Source organism: Pyrus communis, chromosome 7 (genome assembly GCF_963583255.1).
Source record: "Pyrus communis chromosome 7, drPyrComm1.1, whole genome shotgun sequence".
Taxonomy (NCBI): Eukaryota; Viridiplantae; Streptophyta; class Magnoliopsida; order Rosales; family Rosaceae; genus Pyrus; species Pyrus communis.
Genome location: NC_084809.1, coordinates 9,293,852 through 9,309,706, shown reverse-complemented (window position 1 = coordinate 9,309,706; position 15,855 = coordinate 9,293,852). Strand labels below are relative to the sequence as shown.

The window sequence follows — 15,855 nt, the reverse complement described above, 5'->3', positions numbered from 1 at the left end:
AGTACCGCATGAAACCCTGATTTTGTTCACCTCGAAAACAATGTTTTGAAAATTAGCAAGCGTCTTCCTGCCTATCCCTCACCATCGATTTTTTCTACAAGATTATAACACACTGTACCCTCGCTTGAACAGTGTTGACATTCTCACAGGTACTGTTAATCTATATGTGGATATGCATGGGTTCAAGTGTGTCTGCATTTGTTTTCCAAATTGCTCTTTAACTTTGTTTATGTTTTAAATAATAAGATGTCATTGGACGTATAAGCGCTGTACAACCTCTTGAATCCAAACAGATTAATAAGAGGATTGCATACAAGTGTGATGTCGGTATCAAGAATATAAGGTTATATTTTGTTTCATATGGATGTTCGTCACATTTGTTTTCAATATTTGTTAATTTGTTGCATTACAAAAAAAAGTGATAAGTTTATTCGTTGTTCCCTTTATCAACAGGAAAGAGGAAGTGATGGTAACGTTGTGGGGGGACATTGGAAAAGCCTTTTCTTCTTTGTCAATGGACGCGTTTTCTTTGCCCTTTGTTGTTTTCACAAGTCTGAAAGTGAAGCTTTACTTGAGTATTCTGTTTTCTTAAAAACTTAATTTTGGCTTATTTATTTTGGTGTCTGCAAATGTTGTTTCATTTAAATTCTCTAGATGTTATATCGTTTTGCACTTTTATTATCTGTCTTTGCTCCGATTTGTCATTATATGTTTTTCTTCTTTGTCATCAATTAGTTTAGAAGCATCTTAATATATCAGTCGTTACTGATTGCTACTGATCTCTTTCTTACTTTGTTTTCTTTTTTATTCAATCATGTCTGTTAAGTAGATTTGATCATCGGTTTTTCATTAACAGTTAGAAAATGATAAATATTGTGCTATGAATGACTTAGTTGGTTTGAAATGCACCACATCATACAGCTGATTGTCCCACGATTTTATGAAAACTTTTTAAACAGTTGGGTATCTACGTATTGTAGATTATCTCTATTATGTAGTTTTTGTCACAAAATGTGATGAGCCACCTTTATTAATATTTTCTTTTTGTTTTCTGTGCTGTGATTCCAATGTGCAGATAAGATCACTTTAAACAGTACTGGTTCGTCCCTTTTTTTTTATTGATCTAGACATCCCCAAAGTCAATGCATATAAGTCAGTGTGAGTGTATTTCTCATTGTCAAAACAAAATAAGACTGTTAATTCTTTTTGGTGGAGTATGGTTTGTGTTTTTTTTTTTTTTAAATTGTTAAACTCATAAAATGTTTTGATGCTTGCAAGTTTTTGATTATACAGAACGTTTGAAAATGCTCCCTCCCTCTTCGAAACAAGCAAATGAAGCTGAAATTTTGCAGACTGCTAAAAGGGTTACAATTGATGAATTAGCGTTTTTGGATTCAGACTTGCACAAGGTATTAAACTTGACGATTCAATTTTAACATTTTCAACATAACTAATTGTGTTGTCATTCTGGCTATTACAAATAAGTGACAAAATGTGTTACAAGACGACACATTTCTGTGCAAAGCATCTATTAAGCGTTTTGACAAGTGCTTCGATTGGTGGTACAGTGCTTGCCTGTATTGTGTAAAACAGATGCACAAGGATCTAATTAGTGGCCAGCTCATTTGCCAAAAACATCCCAACCAGATTCCAACGCCTTGGTAATGTTAAATCGAATGTTTAAAGCAAAACGAATAAAAAAGTTGGCTCTTTCTGGGTGTCCTGTGGTTTGTTGTTAGCCAATTGGAACAAATAGATACAGAGAAGGCTAATGACATTCAGTACGGAATATACAAATTTAGTTTCATTCTTTATGCAGTCACACTTCAAAAAAAATTTAAATTTTGGATTGTGAAGTGTTTTTGCAATGGATGTCCAGAATGGTTCCTAAACATGATGTTCTTTGAAAAATTATTTTTGTTACCATTGTTTTCTCTTTGGTTTGTGTTTTTGTCTCATTTACATCCTATAAACCTAAATCTTATAATTTTTTTTCCTGCTGTGGCAAAACTTTCTTTTTCCCCTTTCTTTCGTTTTCCTTTTTCTTTTTTGTTATATTTGGTTACATATGATCATTGTATAATTCAATAAAGTTTTTGCCTGTGTGTCACATCCCGGTCCAGGTCCCCACGACATCCTGGGCTTTATTCCACCGTATCAAGATATTGTTCGCTTTGGGCCCCGACCATGCTCACGGTTTTTGTTTCTAGGAACTCACACCACATCTTGGGCTCGACTCCACCGTAGCACGATATTGTCCTCTTTAGGCCCTGACTGCGTCCTCACGATTTTTGTTTTTGGGAACTCACGAGAACTTCCAGTGGGTCACCCATCCTGGGAATACTCTCGTCCAAACTCGTTTAACTTTGGAGTTCCAATGAAACCCGAAGCCAGTGAGCTCCCAAAATGCCTCGTGCTAGGTAAAGATGAGAATATACATATAAGGCTTAGATGATCCACTTCTCTAGACGATGTGGGATGTTACACTGTGTGTGATCTATTTTAGTTCTACTTATTTAGGTATTTAGTTTGTGGCAATTTGTGATTCTCAAAAAATCTCATAAGGTTGAGTTTCTAAATGTAGGTACAAAGTTAATCTCATTCTTGAAGATGAAACAAATGAAATGAATGCTTTGATAATCGGTAAATGCGGCGAGAAACTTTTTGGCATGCCTTGCAAAGACCTGGTAATGAATTAGACTGGTGGACCAACAACTATTACCAAACGAGTTTCTTAGGCTTATTGGACAAAAGAAGATTTTTCGCTTACGATTTGTTAATAGGAGGAATACTTTTAATGCGAACGATGTGCTCATTCACAATGTGACTGAGGATACGACTATGCAGCGAGTAACTCCACAACCTTTGTCAAGAGAAATCATAGTGTCCTCCACCACTGTTTCATCTTCTACTTCAACAGCTGAAACCACTAAGTAATCATATAAATGAAAGAGGGAATCAATTAGGAGAGCTCTTTTTACTGCTGGCGAACAAAGGTTTGTGCCGTAACAGCTTTTGCAACTATAAATTTCAAATTTCCATATATTCATACTATTTAACATTGGGAACCCATTTAAAATAGTGGAGCCGAGGAAATTTCAGACACAGATCTAAGAGAATTGGATGTAGTGCCGATCAAATTGCTTAAGGAGTCATCCCCGACGGGTGAAAAGTTGAACTCCGCTGCTCCAAAAAGAAGCTAGGTCACTATATTTTAACGTTGCCTTTTTATTTTCTTTTTTTTAGACAAGATTTATTCCAGCGTATATTTAATAACGATCTTACCCTTTTAATTTCTTTCATTTCTCTAGGTTGGTTTTTCAAAAATGGACAGTGCAATAGCAGAAGTTGACCGCAATGCCCAAAAATTCTGATGGTTTTTTGTTAATCTGTATCAAACAATATTTATCTTATTTGGTTGTGATGTAAATATCTCTCTAATCTGAACTTCGTAATATTTTTTGCCTGTACATAGACCAGCACTTGCCAATTTTTTGTATCCGAATGCTGGTTGCGCTTGAAAGGTGGTTCCAAGTGCTAAAATCGAACACATGTCTGTAATATTTTTTTGTTTGTATGTAAATAAACAACTTTTAACCTTTTGTATCTGCATTGTACAAATTAAACATTTTCTTTATAACCCTTTTGTGAGCTCTCTATTTTTGATGCTGTCAATGTTTTGTCATGCCATTTCTACATCTTCTCAGCATGATGTTAAGTATAGTTTCCCACTTGCAGTCGGTTTGAAGTAACGTTCGTCCAAACTATGGTAAGGCCTCTTTTCTTGATCTTTCTTATTTTGTTTTTATTGTTTTTCTTTTTTAGATTTTTCATTTACACATACATTTTACGTTTAAATTCTCTTTTTATCATCTACAGATTTTGTCTCTGTAATTAGATGCTTCATATCGCTGTCTGGTTTCGTTCTTCTTCACTTTCAAGAACGATCAGTGTTTATTGAAGGTAAATAATCCGTTCAGCCATTTAGTTTTCAATGTATCAAATATTTTGCGTTGTTAATTTTCTGTTACTTTTGTTAATGCCTCTCTTTTTTCTGCTATTTTTTTCTTCTTTTCCCACTTCTCTTTCGCTTTTGTTCAATCCATTGTCCTCAGTTGTAATATTTCATTGCATAAATTTGATCACCTGATCTATTGTCAAGCAATATCTTACGTTTTAACTGTTTTAACCAATTTAATCTTAAATTGATCAATGTTAACCCCAACATTTTATTTTCATTTTGTGCACATTGCATACATGTCCACCCAAGTTTCTACCTTTCCTCCGTCTTTGCTTTCATCGTCGGAGCAAAGCCGATGTTTCTTAGCAGCCTCACCGCACCTTCAAAGAATTCTCAAAGAAAATTTTCTTTTGGATTTGTAATTGATCCTTTTGTACCTGATCAGTTGTGATCCAATTATTTTTTTCGCGCGTTTTGATTTTCCTGTGAATTTATAATGGTTTAGATTTTTATTGTTAATTTACTGATGTTGGGGGATCATTTTGGCTTATAGATTGGTTTGAACATTTTTCTGTCTTTGTTTTTGCCTTTGTGTAGTTTTAGTCAGATTGAAGTGTTCTTTTCAATTTCAGGTTTAATTGAAGTGTTTAAGATTATCTACATATATATAATCAATTTTGAAATTTTAAACTGAATCATTATGCTGCAATCAAACCCACAGATTGTTGGGTCCAAAAGAAGAAGAAGAAGAAGAAGGAGTGAACAACACGAAATTGGCTTGGGGTAAGCTTCCACTCTTTTCTGTGTATAAGCTCTTTGAGAAGTGATTTTGGTTTGTGCTTTCGAAAAAGATGATGGCAATTTCATATTTGGACAGAGAAAACAAATGGCATGTATAATGAAGTGGAATTTTTCGTGGTATTATCTGATAAACCGACTCCAACTCAGCCTATATCTGTTGCACAAATAGACTCCCAGTCTAACACGAACTCCCAGTCCAACACGGAATCCTCACCACTTGCTGTAGACCATGTTTTATCCTGATTCAACTACTTGTAATCCTAGTTCTACATATGTATGACTTGTAATCCTATAAATATGAATGCACGAATGCTCACTCTATAATTTGAGTTGAGAACACAGAATTACTATTTTTCATGGTATCAAGAGCCAGCGTCTCACGACAAAGGTTCATACTATAAATTTTTTTTTTTTTTCTCTGCGTCTTCTACAGTTATGGCGTCTTCTTCGTCTGCTACTGCTGCTCCCTCTGTCATGAATTTTCTCACCATCAAGCTCGACCGCAACAACTACCCTCTCTGGCGTGCTCAGTTCCTTCCCTTGCTGCGTAGCCGCAACTTACTATCTTATGTTACTGGTGAAAATCACTGCCCATCTGCGTTTCTTCTGGATGACCATGGTAAACTCACTGACAAGGTCAATCCATTATATGCTGAATGGATACAGACTGATCAGATGATCCTTTCTTGGATTACGAGTTCCCTTACTCCCAAGGTTCTTGCTACAATCGTCAACAAAATTGATTCGGCTTCTGCCTGGTCGTCTCTTCAAGAACGGTATGCTTCTACATCTCAAAATCGTATTATCCAAATGCGTACAGAATTGATGAATACTGCTTGTGGTAATCTTTCTATTGCTGACTATCTCGACAACGTCAACGCCATCGCCGACAACCTTGCTCTTTCTGGCGCCCCCGTCTCTGAATCTGACTTAGTTGCCATTATTATGAGTAAAGTAGGTCCACAATATGAGACCACTGTTGCTTCCGCACAGGCTCGTGACACTCCCATCACCTACAATTCATTGGAAGCCTTATTACTGAGTGCCGAGCAACGTTACAACGCCTTTTCTCTTCCCTCTGATAGCGGCACCTCTGCTTTTGCTGCTGTCCGTGGCGGTCGCAGTGGCTTCCGTGGCCGTGGTAATTCTTTTCGTGGTGGACGTGGTGGAAGCTTCTCCCGTGGTGGTGCTGGTAATTTCTCACGCCCAAATTTGGCTGCTCATGACTCCGGTTCTACCACCTCTGCAGCCCCTTCCCGCGGGTCATCTTCTTCCTACAATGGACTTCTTGGTCCAACACCTGGCTCCAGCACCTCTCATGGATCCTTGCCTGTTTTTTCCTCCTCTGGGCGTATTCAATGTCAGATTTGTCAACGCTTTGGGCACTCGGCTATTGATTGCTTCAATCGTCTCAATATGTCCTACGAAGGTCGGGTTCCCTCCTCTCGTCTTCAAGCTTACACAGCTGCACCATCTTCCCGTGCTTCCGCCGCTGCACCCTCTGTCCAGCAATGGCTTTTTGACTCCGGCGCAAATTCTCACATAACCAATGATGTCAACCACCTCCAAAATCCTCGTGAGTATCATGGCACCGATCAAATTCGTGGTGTGAATGGTGGTCCAGGTTTGAACATCTCAAAAATTGGTGACTCGTATCTTCAAACTAAATATGCTTCTTTTCGTTTGCCTAACACCCTCTATTGTCCCCAAGCCTCAACTAATGTGATTTCTTTGAACCGTTTTTCGGATGATAATAACTGCTTCTTTACTTTACATCCCCATTTTTATCGTGTGCAGGATTCACGGACGGGGAGGATCCTTTTACAAGGCCGGAGTAACAATGGACTCTACCCGTGTTCTAATCGCCCCTCTCATCAAACCCATGGTGTTTTTGCTTTCTTAGGTGAACGTGTAACTGATGCCTTATGGCATAGTAGATTAGGTCATCCTTCGTTTTCAATTTTAAAACATTTAATTTCTGCAAATAAATTGCCCATTCAAGGCTCGTTTCAAAATAAATTTTGTCAATTTTGTCCCCTCGGAAAAAGTCATAAATTACCCTTTTCTTTGTCTACATCTGTGTCTTCTTCTCCTTTAGAGTTAATTCATTCCGATGTTTGGACTTCACCCTCTTTATCTGTTTCTGGCTTTAAATATTATGTGGTGTTTGTGGATGATTTTTCTCGTTATACTTGGCTTTATCCATTACGTGCAAAATCTGACGTTTTTCCTACATTTGTTACTTTTAAAAATTTGGTTGAAAATATGTTCACTCTTAAGATTAAAGCTTTTCAAACCGATGGTGGTGGGGAATTTGTTAATAAGGCCCTTAGTACGTTTTTACATGACCATGGTATTTTACATCGTCTTACATGTCCCCATCACCCTGAACAAAACGGATTAGCCGAGCGTAAACATCGTCATTTAGTCGAGACTGGGCTTACTCTTTTAGCCCAATCTGGTTTACCTACTTCGTATTGGGCCGAAGCTTTTCATACTGCTAATTATATCATTAACCGTTTGCCCACTCGTCTTTTACACCATATGTCTCCTTATGAAAAAATATTTCACAAACCTCCTCATTATCTGTTTTTCAAAGTTTTTGGTTGTGCCTGTTATCCCTACTTGCGTCCTTATAATACTAACAAATTACAATTTCGTTCAAAACGGTGTGTTTTCTTAGGATATTCATTAAATCATCAAGGTTATAGATGTTTGGATCCCACTACGGGACGTGTCTTTCTTTCTCGCCATGTTGTGTTTGATGAGAACAGTTTTCCATATCAAGACTCCATTGTTACTTCGTCCTCACCACTCTCCTCGTTTGTGGATCCCGTTCTCGAGATTGGCCCTTCCAAAACACCTACTACTGCCGTCCACTCCTTCCCGCACCCACCTCATCCTATTACTTCAGCCGTGTCTACCCCACCTCAGCCTTCTACCCAACGCCCACTTCAAGTATACACTCGCCGATCCCCACGCCCCCAACCTTCTCAGCCTCCTGTCCTACCTGCATCCATCTCTACCGTGTCCTCCAGTTCTTCTCCTGAACCAGTCCCTACATCAAACCTGCCACCAGTCACACCCGCCCCATTGGTTTCATCTACTCCCGAGGTAAGTGCCGTGTCCCATTTTATGGTCACTCGAGGCAAAAGTGGTATTTGCAAACCTAATCCCAAATATACTTATGTTGCTACTGTTACTAATGCCTTGGTTGAGCCTACATGTTTTAGTCAGGCTAATAAAGATTCCGAGTGGCGAAAGGCGATGGTTGACGAATTCAATGCTTTACAACATAATGGCACTTGGACTTTGGTTCCGTCTCAACCCACTATGAATATTCTTCCTAATAAGTGGGTATATAAAATCAAGCGACGTTCTGATGGCTCAATTGAGCGTTACAAGGCACGGTTAGTGGCTAACGGGTTTCATCAACAAGAGGGTTTAGACTATGCTGAGACATTTAGTCCTGTTGTCAATCATGCGACTATTCGGTTAATTCTCTCCATTGCTATTCATTTCAATTGGCCTCTTCGACAACTTGATGTCCAAAATGCGTTCCTTCATGGTTCTTTGAATGAAGAGGTCTATATGCGGCAACCACCGGGATTCATTGATCCTCAACGTCCATCTCATGTGTGCAAGTTGCAACGTTCTTTATACGGTCTTAAACAAGCTCCTCGTGCATGGTTTCAATGTTTTTCCAATCACTTGGAAAATTTGGGTTTTGTATCTTCTCATGCAGACTCATCATTATTTACTTTCTTTGATGGTTCCGTGGTTATTTACTTGTTAATTTATGTGGATGACATTCTTATTACTGGCAATAGCATGGACCATCTCACTCGTTTGATTCATCAGTTGGGCACATTATTTTCAATGAAGGATCTTGGACCACTTCATTATTTCTTAGGTATGGAGGTTCATCGTACTAGCACGGGCCTTCATCTTACTCAGACAAAGTATATCACTGATCTTCTCCAACGCACCAACATGCTGGAATGCAAGCCCATTTCGACCCCCGCCATTAGTGGCCGACGCCTCAGTCTCTCTGATGGCGAACCATTGTCTGATATCACCGAGTTTCGTAGCATTGTGGGTGCCTTGCAGTATCTTCTCTTCACTCGTCCTGATATTGCCTTTGCCGTTAACCAGGTTTGTCAGTTTATGCATAAGCCCACAACGACACATTGGGTTGCGGTTAAACGAATACTCCGTTATCTTAAAGCTACTCCAAAACATGGGATTGTTTATCGCTCGAGTTCCCTTCAGCTCACTGCCTATGCTGATGCGGACTATGCTGGTGATCCGGACGATCGCCGTTCCACTGGTGGTTACTGTATATTCCTTGGTGATAACCTCATTTCGTGGAGCTCCAAGAAGCAACGTGGTGTCTCACGCTCCAGTACAGAAGCTGAATATCGACAGCTTGCCTACACAGCCGCTGCTCTCTCTTGGTATCGCACCTTGTTTCGAGAGCTTCATCTCCCTCTTGCTCCGCCCCGCCTCTGGTGCGACAACATTAGTGCCATTTCCGTAGCTTCCAATCCAGTTCACCACCAGCGCATGCGGCATGTCGAAGTTGACTATCACTATGTTCGGGAAAAGGTCACTCGTCAAGAGCTCATCGTTTGCTATGTCTCCTCCACGGATCAGCTGGCTGATCTTCTTACCAAGGGATTGTCTGCAGTTCGTTTTGCATCCTTGCTGTCCAAACTTCCAGTTCGTGACCTCCCTGTACGTTTGCGGGGGAGTGATAAACCGACTCCAACTCAGTCTATATCTGTTGCACAAATAGACTCCCAGTCTAACACGAACTCCCAGTCCAACACGGAATCCTCACCACTTGCTGCAGACCATGTTTTATCCTGATTCAACTACTTGTAATCCTAGTTCTACATATGTATGACTTGTAATCCTATAAATATGAATGCACGAATGCTCACTCTATAATTTGAGTTGAGAACACAGAATTACTATCTTTCATTATCAACATGCATGTTATAAAGAATTCTTCATTTAAATTTTTTTGGGGTTTGTTTTGTGCTGTTTCATTTGTGAATTGTGTGTTTTGTTGTATCTGATTCCGGTTTTTGTTCTACCCATTACTTAAATTTTGCTGCTTTCCGTTGGATTTTCAGCCACGAGTATACATCATTGAAGAATGTTAATGAATCCAAACATGGGTTTTGGGGTGTTCTTGCTAGAAAAGCCAAAGACATTCTCAACGATGATGATAATGGAGTTCAGGATTATCATTCACCTCGAACAACAAGGACGGATATGCTGTCTATGCCAACAAGGGGGTAAGGTGAGATATAGTTTTTGTCATGTCTTTATAGTAGCTTGGCATTTTCCAAGGACTTTTAATTGCAGCTGCATTGTTGAATGTATAAAGAATGATGCGGTAAACCGGAGAGGGAGTCATCAGCTTATGGATGTGTTAACACATCCAATGTGTTGTAATCTTTTCGCTACTTAAACATGTTAAGACATCAATTCTAAAAAACACTTGGTCTGCTACTTATGCATTGTTGGTTTAATCCAGTGATAATGCCTAGCTAGGATAGTCTTTCTTTATGTCTTAATTATTGATAGTGCTATCATCATGGCAGGCTATGTTGGAGCAAAAACTGTGCAGGCAAATACATAAGAGTGATGGATTTTGGAATGAAATGCAGAGGATATCGTTTTGTGCTGCTTAAGTAAAAGTTTCCTCTTCTGTTATATCTGTGTGTTGGATATTGTAGAAAATTAATATAAGTTGTATATTCATGATAACTGACTGATTAAGATTACTTATAATTAGCTATCATTGACCGTGCTATTAAAATTTGTATGGAACTCCCGATTTTTGTTCTCTCTCATTTTTGTTGCTCTACTGTGGTTACATTTTTTAAGTGATCAAGCTTTGTGATTGCGTATATATTGGTTGATCTGTTTCTTAAAATTGTGGTTAAAAGAAACCTTTTTGAGATTATGTGAAAATCCATCAATCTGATTAGTTAAATGTCTCTTCGGGTATGATTGGGTCCCAAAAGAAGTTAAAAGACTGCAACTTTATTGAGGACGGAATCATAACCAAAGTCTTCTAGCACTTTCTCCGATTTCCCAAAAGGTGAATTACAACAAAAGTGCTCCTCCTTTCTTCAGTGGTTGTTATTATTACCTCAAAACATTTGCATGTATGTGTTTTTTTGTAAGAAGCTCAAGGGATGATTAAGAAGAAAAGGAAATCATAGATTATAGAATAGATGGACAAAGAGGCGATAGAAATTTCTATGGTCCCAGACCCGTGACATAAAAGGTATAAAATTGTTAATTGATAATTTAACATGAATGCACTGATTATGAATAAGTATGGTTGCTTTTGTGCAATGTATTAAAAGTGTGAGATGTGGGCGAGGCGTTCGAGGGATAGCCCGGCCTAGGGAGGCGTGAGCACACATATAACAATGCACGCAGACAGCACACACATTCATTATATAAAAAAAATAAAAATCAGAAAAAAAGGTAGAGAGACAATAGTGCAAGGAAGAGGTATAAGGTAGTTAAAACTTACCCAAAATTTGGGTTTTAAAAAGTTCCTGAGGCGCGACTAGGCAGCTCCGGCGACGCCTTCCGCCCACTCCATCAAACAGAGATGGTAACCCTCACGCCCAACCTCAGAGGACGCCTAAGTGCACCCTGAGGCGAGCCTTTTAAAACATTGCTTTTGTGTCCTATTGAATCTTGATTTTGTGGTGTACATTTGTCTGATGGATTATTATTGCCCAATTTGTCCCATTTTTGTTTTCCATGGTACTACTATGAATTTCCACAAAATTTTGTCCGATTCTGCTTCTGTTTATTTCCAGAGAAGGGAAATTATAATAGTAGAATAAATAACCACATTAGAGTTTTGGGTTTTCAAGAGATTAATTTCTATGTTAAGAATTTTGTTTGTTTTGACGCAGGAGTGAACATGGGGAGAGTCGGGGAGACAAAGAGAGAAGAGAGGAAGACTCACTTCGTGTTAGTTCCTTTTACTATGTCTTTATACTTTCAACCAAATGAAATTGTTACTAGATTTTGTAAGGTTACATGTTAATTCTTTATGTAACTTGCAATTTTTTCCAATAGGTTTGTTGCTAATAATCTATTGTAACCACTCTTTTTGCGATTTTCCAATAAGTCATTCTCTCTAATTTCTCTATAATTTTTTTAGCATTTGCACAAGTTCAATTGTCTTTCTTATTATACAATGTAGTTCATTAGTTTGTCATTTAATAAGTGCAACCGTACGTGCAGCTCTGAAGTTTGACAATATAATTATTCTTATAATTTTAATTTGGGTAAAGTACAAAAAACTACCTCACTATTGGGATCATGACAGTTTCATACCTCGTATTTTAAAATTGACAATGTCATACCGCATCTTACAAATTTGTGACAATGTCATACCTCCGTCAAATTTTCTGTTAATTTTTCTGTTAAGTGCTGACGTGGCAAGAGACAGAGACCACTCACTAATCCAGCTGGATTAAAAAATAATTAAATATATTTTTAATAATTAAATATTAAAAAAATTAAGAATAAAGAAACAAAACAAAAAAATTTCCTAGGGGTGCGGGGACCCTTTCCCTTCTTCTTCTTCTTCTTCTTCTTCTTCTTCTATTTTTTTTTTTTTTTTTTTGGGTTGCAGTTTCCATTTTTTTTATCCTCCTCTTCTTCCTCCTTCTTCTTCGATTCTTCCTCCTTCTCCTTGGGGTTTGGGGGGGGGGGGGGGGGGTTGGGTTTTCAAATTTTTTTTTTTTTTTTTCCTCCTCCTCTTCTTCCTCCTTGTTCTTCTTCGGTTCTTCCTCCTTCTCCTGGAGGGGTGGGTGGGGTTGGGTTTTCAAATTTATTTTTTTTTCCTCCTCCTCTTCTTCCTCCTTCTTCTTCTTCTTCGGTTCTTCCTCCTTCTCCTGGGGGGCGGGTGGGGTTGGGATTTCAAATTTAATTTTTTTTTATTTTTTATTTTTTTGTGTGTGTTAAAGATTAAGCAAATGATGATGAAGATGGGGAAGAGAGAGAGGGGGAGGAAAGGGACAACTAAGTTTTTTTTTTAATTTTTTTTTATTTTTATTTTAATTTTACTTTTATTTATTATTTTAATATTTAAAAAATATTAATTTTTTTTAAAATTTTTAATAATATTTTATTAATTTTTTAATAGAAAGTGGTCACAGTCTCTTGCCACATCAGCACTTAACAGAAAAACTAACAGAAAAATTGACGGAGGTATGATATTGTCACAAATTCGTAAGATGTGGTATGACATTGTCAATTTTAAAAGATAAGGTATGAAACTGTCGTGACCCCAATAGTTGAGGTAATTTTTTGTACTTTACCCTTTTAATTTTGACATGTGAGTTTAGCTTACTGATTAATGTTGTTTCAGAATTCATGGTGTGTTAATTTGATGAAGTTGCTTCCTATTGTTTTGGTTATCATATACTGGAATTTGAAATGTCAATTGATTCAAAGTTTGCTCTTTTTTAACAAAATAAAGAAAGGGTTTTTTTTTTTGTGGGGTTGTTGCCCACAAATTCTCTTTAGGCCAAAGAATAGACCTAGAAGAGTTGCGGTTTGCTTTCGTTTAGTTTCCTCTATTGAGTGCAAACGCGTTGCTAATATACTTGAATTGATTCTAAAGATGGTATCTTTTATGGGTTGTTTTACAAAAGATTTTCCCTTCCTTTTGATTCAGTTTTTGATGTTTTTTACTTCAAGCAAGTTAAACTAAGGAATTTAACTTTGCAATACAATTTTTCATACAATTTTGAATCCCGCAGCAACGCGTGGGTACAAATTTCTAGTAATACCTATTTTCCATTTTGAGTATGAATGGACTGCAGAAGCTCCAAGTTCAACCTTTTAACCTAAACTCCTTTTCGATACTAAAACGAACCCCTAGTGTGTAGAACAATAAAGAGTCTTGTACCTAAAAGAGAGTCTAAATTAGCGTTTGTTTATATGTCTTTTACTGTTGTTGTACAAATAATTTCTAATTTTTCTCCAGAAAATCATATATCCCTTTAAATGCACGCTGATTTGTTTTAAGCGCTAACAACAGCTTTCTTTAAAATATCCTTTTACACTCATTTTATTCCTTGTATTTTAAGATTGGAGTGTATAATTGTCTTTTTATTTTTGGTCAATAGTGTATAATCGTTTTTACCAACAACTACGCATAAAAAGTATTCTTTTTCACATTAAAATTGTATTTAATGGAAAAACATCTTGCCACACATTTGGGGGATAGGATCATCTCCGGACCCAATTCCTCTGGATTCTTCTTCTTTAAAGGCCAAGTTGGCGTCGTGCCTTTTCGGAGTCGGCGTTGTGCTTCCCCATAGTCGGTGTCGTGGCCTTCCCAAAGTTGGTTATTGGCAATATTGTAATAATCGTCGACAACAGACTCTAGCTCGTGGTTCCAAAAACAGATCGTTTAGAAGTTTCTCGATAAACAAACAAAACAAGTGAAGAAGAAGACGCAGGATTGAAGAAGAAGGATTACTAAAGAAGAAGAATTGAAGAAAACGAAGTAGAAGCAAAATTGCAAAGAAGAAAGAAGGAGGATCTTGAAGGATTGGGTCCGGAGAGGATCCTTTCCCCACATGTAGTATTTGTTTGAAATGGTTTTCGTTTGAAATATGCGTTTTTGAAAAGAAAAAAAAAAATGATTGTGTGTCTACAAGAAAAAGACTAAAATGTGGTTTTATAGACAAAAAATAGCTTTAACATTTCTATGTCAAAAAATATCAAAATTGCCGTTTGTTATAATATTATGAGCCATTCCATGTGTGGATGGCCAACCCACTACATCCCACTCATCCCACTGTACATGTCCTTCCAATAGGAGCTGCCGCTGCTTGCTTTTGGTGCTCCTGCTTTGCCTATAAATCAAAGGAGATACGAAGAGAATAAAAAGATAAAAGAAAAAATGGAAGTGAGAAGCCAGAAGGCTCATGGCAGAGAGGAAAAAGAGAGGAGAGAGTAGAGATAGTTATATTTGTAATCTTATTATTTCAGATTATAATGAAAGCACCATTACTGCCCCGATGACGTACTTCAGTCACACTGACTGTAGAGGAACCTCGTAAATTTTGTTTCTTGTTTATTTATTTCATTGCACACATCATCAATTTTATAATACGTTATCAGCACGAGAAGCTCTCGTGTCAATGGAAAGAACAACGCCACAAATCTTGTTCACCTATGTTGCCTGGAATCTTACAGATAAGAAAATCTTTTCATATCATTCTAAAATCTTTGTACTACTGATTTTCCTGAAGCAAATATATATATGTTGTTGTATGACTGTATATCATCCTTTGCAGAAGCAAAATAGTACAGACTCAAAATTCGTAGAGAATCTGACAACCATGTAAATAGCCTCCAAACTCCAACTTGCAGACCTCGGATTGAAATACTTTCTTCTTCAAAGTTGTTCGTCCGCCCATTACCTACAACATATCAAATTTTCAGAAAATTCTAACAGTGCAATTAACCCAGATGCCTGTAATACCAAACCAGTTTCCAATTTCCGCAGAAAATTGGACAGGCACCTTATGAGTACCAAACTCCATTTCAGTAGCTCAGATCGAACTTATTTCTTCACGAAAGTTTTTTGGTATCCTCTTATCCATATCATACTAAAATTTGAGCTAAATCTAACTATTTGATCTTCTTATAAGTTGCAGACACCCTTGGCTCCAAAGCTTATGGGAACCGTTTTGATTTTTTCGAAACTCACCGGATGAGGAACACCAATTGGAACTTAGTGTTACTATTATTCCCTGGATAACTAAAATGACTTCGAACTGTGAAATAATAACAAAAGTAAAAGGGATGAAATAAAAGAAAATGGCAGACCAAGAAAAAGGGAAAAGAAAAAAAGCAAAAGATAAGGACTTAATCATTACATTTTCTGTTTTGGTATATTTATGTGCATGATGTTGGTTTAAAGCTCTATCACAAGTTCTATTTATTTAAAGCAATTTATTTACAGTGGGTAGAATTATTACCCTTTGCTTTAAAGCTTTGATATTTATGTGAATGATGCTGAA

The 15,855-nt window shown here is 37.4% G+C and overlaps 2 long non-coding RNA genes across 2 annotated transcripts; both read left to right on the top strand.

Moving 5' to 3' along the window:
• The first annotated feature begins 1,551 nt into the window (after nucleotides 1-1,551).
• LOC137738685 (uncharacterized) lies at nucleotides 1,552-3,759 on the top strand. The gene is made up of 4 exons (XR_011069045.1): nucleotides 1,552-1,661; nucleotides 2,585-2,996; nucleotides 3,083-3,203; nucleotides 3,312-3,759. It is a non-coding gene; the product is annotated as an uncharacterized lncRNA (long non-coding RNA).
• Nucleotides 3,760-4,458: 699 nt separating this feature from the next.
• On the top strand, nucleotides 4,459-10,606 carry LOC137738872 (uncharacterized). The gene is made up of 3 exons (XR_011069066.1): nucleotides 4,459-4,744; nucleotides 9,904-10,073; nucleotides 10,378-10,606. It is a non-coding gene; the product is annotated as an uncharacterized lncRNA (long non-coding RNA).
• The last annotated feature ends 5,249 nt before the right edge of the window (nucleotides 10,607-15,855 follow it).